Source organism: Sardina pilchardus, chromosome 24, assembly GCF_963854185.1.
Source record: "Sardina pilchardus chromosome 24, fSarPil1.1, whole genome shotgun sequence".
In the NCBI taxonomy this organism is placed as follows: domain Eukaryota; kingdom Metazoa; phylum Chordata; class Actinopteri; order Clupeiformes; family Clupeidae; genus Sardina; species Sardina pilchardus.
Window position 1 is genome coordinate 10,252,227 of NC_085017.1, and position 5,000 is coordinate 10,257,226.

Consider the following 5,000-nt stretch of genomic DNA (forward strand, 5'->3'; position numbering starts at 1 on the left):
TACAGCAATAAGATGACTTTACTTGGTGTTGCCAGTGGAAACTGGCTGGTCTGCTGTGGATATAGAAAATATAAAATCTGTCTAAATTCTATCTTAGGTGGGTTAGAGACCTGGATTATTGAGTCGTCCTTACACCGACCTTACACTTTCCTTACACCTTACACCACACTTACACATTGATGTTGTTTGCTTTACTCGTTACACATTAACTGTACAATAAACATAGTTAAAGTTACAGGGACATTCATGGATCATTTTTAACAGTTTCACTCCTAACTCCCACATACTGTATTACTCCTTGATCAGGACCACTTATTGTCATGTTTCAGTGCACTTCAGCATCAGGTATCAATGGCACATGTCACTAGTCACTAGCCTGGCTCTGCCTTCCTACGTATTGTTGTTCAGTTTTCATTTCACGTCATACGTAGTCTGGTCTGCGGTATATTCACTGGTTCTCTCAAGACAAAAATGTGCAGGTCCAATTAGCCAACAGAGGAAGTAGCAAAGAACGATGACTTTTAGGTTGTGCGCTAGTTTGAGTATGTCACATCACGACAAAAACATTAGCGATTGGTTATGGGAGATCTGAGTGGCTCTGGGCAGATCCAATAGTTTCAAACATCAACAGAGTATTCTCATTCAAGGAAGTTCACGCTTGGCAATGAAAAGTGGCCAGACTCTCTGTACATTATGAATGTAAGAGAGTATGGTAGGACCAGGCTAAAACGTCACAGCCTATGCCAGTAAATTCTTTTTTGGGCAAACTCCAGGCTGTTACACAGTAGGAAAGCAAGAAAGCTATTTTTTAGGTCTCTTTACAGCCTGTTCAGACAGGAAATAAAGCTGATTAATAACGAATATAAATTTTCTCCACCTTCGTGGCCTCTGAAGAGGTGTTTACTCACCTCTGCCTGGGGTTGAGTTGTGTGTACGCTGGAATGTGGGGAGAGGTACATTGAATGCAATCTCAGCTGATTAGGCCGACTAATTTGCTGTGTAATCAGCACTTACACTCTGAGGTTTGGGGGCACCGTCCGTGCCTCAGGGGAGTGAAGACATGATTCACCAGCGGCGTAGTCACATGGGACGAAAGGAGGGAAATCAGCACATGCAAGAATTTCTTGTTTTTGGTGTGTGTTGTTTGCTAATGGCGCTAAGTGTGATGAGCATTTGGGGGAGTATTGAGGAGACCCTGGAGAGTTTGTCAGGCTGATGGTGTTCTAAACTTAAGCGGCCTTTTTCATATTTTTAAAGGAACATTTAACACACACAGTGAGAGTACAGTAGTTCTCTCACATTTCAGCTCAGTTTCTTCTTTCCTCTTTTTCTTTCGCACTCTCGCCTTCTCTCAAACACACACACACACACAGACACACAGACACACACACACACACACACACACACACACACACACACACACACACATATATACCAGAGAAACACGGGTGTCACCCACCTGCGGTGCCCCGAAAGGTCACATTTAATTGCAGTGTTTTATAATCGCAGCATGTCAGTGTACCTATGAGGGCTTATGTGAAGGATCAGACACGGGCTTTTACCAGCATCAGGTTCAGATCCCCAGCCGCTGAGCCTCCACTACAGAGAGACCCAGCTCAGAGCCCCCCCCCCCCCCCGCTCACCTTTTTTTTGTGGGGCAGCTGTGGCCTACTGGTTAGGGCTTCGAGCTTGTAACCAGAGGGTTGCCGGTTCGATCTCCGACCAGTCCACGGCTGAAGTGCCCTTGAGCAAGGCACCTAACCCCTCAATGCTCCCCGAGCGCTGCTGGTTGGGCAGGCAGCTCACTGCTCTGGGTTAGTGTGTGATTCACCTCACTGTGTGTTCACTGTGTGCTGTGTGTGTTCACTAATTCGGTTAAATTGGGTTAAATGCAGGGAACTAATTTCCCTCACGAGATCAAAAAAGTAAATACTAATATAATACTATACTATATTTTGAACAGACTGGAGCGTATTGGGCCTTCTCACAGTGAGTGCCGGTTTTACTCCCCCCCAAAAAAGAAAGGCGTCCTCTGTGCTGCCTTCTGCCTTCAAATTAATTGACTCCAGCGCTCGCTGTGCCGTATCGCACACATAACGACTTCTGTCTGTGTGACAAATTAGATCATATGGTGAAAAAGTGCTCGGTCAGAGACATTGTAATGAGATGATGTAAACGGTTGTTTGGGAGAAAATGCACCATTCTGGTAATGCTTTTCTTTTTTCTTTTATGTAGTAATGCTCTTCTGTAAAGAGTGTGTCAGCCAAACTGAATGAAGGGTAGTTATGGACTAGGATCAGCGACTTGTGAACAAACTGAATGAAGGGTAGTGATGGTCAAGGATCAGTGACCTGTAAACAAACTGAATGAAGGGTAGTTATGGACGAGAGTCAGCATCTTCCCATCCATTCCCTGCAGTCAGATTTCATTTATTCATTATTTTACTGTTTTTAAGGATGTTGCAACATGACATAATCCACCCACCACCTACCCGCGGGCAAAAGTCCAAGAAATCACTGCTAAATATTTTCTTGAAGACTTTACTGGATGAACACTTGTGCTGAGATATTTATAGAGGGAGGGATCAGGTAGAGTCAGCAGTACGAAATGAAAACAAGCAAAATGGGAAATTAAAGACGCAAGGATGCAAGACTGCAAGTTTCTGCAAGGGTGTTAGAATACTAATACAATGAAATTAACTGGGTTCAAGCAGCAACATTAGCTCACTAAATCTTGCGAGCTAACTCAAGTGAGGAGGATAGGAGTATTTTTCTGTCATTGACATGGTCATATACCATCAAAATTAATTCGAAAGATGATACCAAATAAATAAATATATACATTTTATGTTTATATAATAAATAAATAAAAATATATATTGTAGTGAGAGAAGGTGAGGTAGGGTAGGTAAGTTTATTCATATAGCACATTTGTTATGCACTGAGTGCAACCCAAAGTGTGCACACAGACATTAAAACATAAACACACAAATGAACAAATAATTGACAATAAACAGAAACAAGATGCAGGATGGAGCGGCGTGACTCGCCAGTGTACCCGTAAAGCACAGTCATCAAAACATACATCTCAGAGAAGTCTGAGTTAATACTGTTTTAGGTTTAGACCAGACTAAGGTTACTGTTGATCATACTGTACTGTAAGTCTTCAGGCTGTATCCAGCAGAGCCCACATAGAAGACATCTTATATAACCCTGGTGTGGGTATATAACTGGTGTGGTTCTTTGATAGCCCCCCGGCTGTGTTCTTCCAGCCGCCGCTGTCCGTGGTGCTGAAGTGCCTGCAGCGTGGAGAGCACACTGCACACATTTCATCATTGCACACTGGCCATGACTGTGTGGAGCTGCAGGGAGAGCTGGTATTCATTACGGCCCTGTTGTGTAGCCTTGAGTTGAACCCTTTCCCCTCTCTGGGGTGGCATACAACTAGTCTGGAGAAAAACAAACTCGCTCACTTCATTTGCTCAACGCGCTGGCAGACAAATTTGCTTAACGCACTGGCAGACAGATTTGCTTGTTTTCAGGATGAGATGTCTTAAAACAAGTCAAACTATCGTAAATTAACTCAAATGATTTCATGAGATGGCGCTAGGTAAGTGTCTTTATACTGAAAACAATACCAACTAGAAAACCACTCCAAGAGCGCAGACCTCCGTCAAGTGAGAACATAACCATCTCCTGGATCCAGATGGAGATCCGGATCACTCCCATTTAATGGCTTCTTCCTTGGGTAATTTCAGACCTTTAAATCTCATCGAAATCCATCCGTAACTTGTTGAGTTATCTTGCTAATAGACAAACAAACAAACAAACATACAAACAAACCCTGATGAAAACATAACCTCCTTGGGAAGATTAATAGCACTTGCTTAGATTTGAGTAGACTGTTTTTGTAGTGTGGGGACTTACCATTTCCAACACTAGCATGGTGATGGGTGTAGACATAGCGTTAGCATTGAACTCATTGGTCCAGGCCATGGTCCAGCCTAGCCAACCACATTGATCAGGGATTCCTGATGTTACTCCTACTTTGCCTAAACTTTACAAACTGACAGTAAACAACATTGGCAGTCAGGAAACAATGTATGTGTTCCTTCCTTTGCTGTTAAGAAATGTACACATTGTTAATACAGTTTACCACAGCCACTTTAAATTTAGAAACTATAGCATCATCCCCTCTCGATGCTGATTGGCCTGACTTTGTGGGGTCCAATGGAAACTGTGAATTATGGTGTTCCAGACTAATAGTATATTTAAGTGTTACCGATGATTTCACTAATTCGCTTGTGTACCTGACTGTAGAGTTGTGCCAGAAAAGAGAAATAGCTGGTTTAGTGAATGGAGGCAATATAGTTGAAAGCACTTTTACAGTACTATCTGAAGCCAGGATTCCCGTATGTGTCAAAAGACTACTGTAGGTTTTGCGAAAACTGATCTGAGACCCTCTTCAGAATTCGCCCTCAAGCAATATTTCACACCAGCACGTTGTTGGTTTTTTACGGTACTTCAAACTGTCATTCCGCCACAAGGTGCAGACCAGGGAGCGCATTTCCTGTATCTCTCTCGGCACGCGTTATTAACCAATTAGCTGCTTGCAGTGGGGCCTGACCTCAGAGCAGCAGGAGGCGTGATAACGCAATAATTCAGCGACGGCAACGCCTCCTCCCCCGTGGTTGGAAGGAGCTTAATTTCATAATGCCTTCCTGGCATGGCCGCCTAATCAGCGAAATAGTCTCCAACATATTAAACATGTGCTGGTGTGTGTGCCGTGTAGACTAAATAAACAGTAATGGATGATCGATAGCGGAGGCAGCCAAATGAGAATGTACGTTCGACATTAGTCATGGGGGCAAAATGAGCCAGTTAATTACGGGGAGGACAAAGTGCTGAAATGAAATGTGAGGCGTATGCTAATGATCCAGCTACATTTACAATGGCTCACACCTTTCCCATTAAACTTTATACAGCCTCCTGTCTCGCTGC

The 5,000-nt window shown here is 43.4% G+C and overlaps 1 protein-coding gene across 1 annotated transcript in view; it reads left to right on the top strand.

Moving 5' to 3' along the window:
* chrna11 (cholinergic receptor, nicotinic, alpha 11) overlaps window positions 1-5,000 on the top strand; it is a 55,299-nt gene that overhangs the window by 48,976 nt on the left and 1,323 nt on the right. The gene's annotated exons all lie outside the window — the stretch shown is intronic.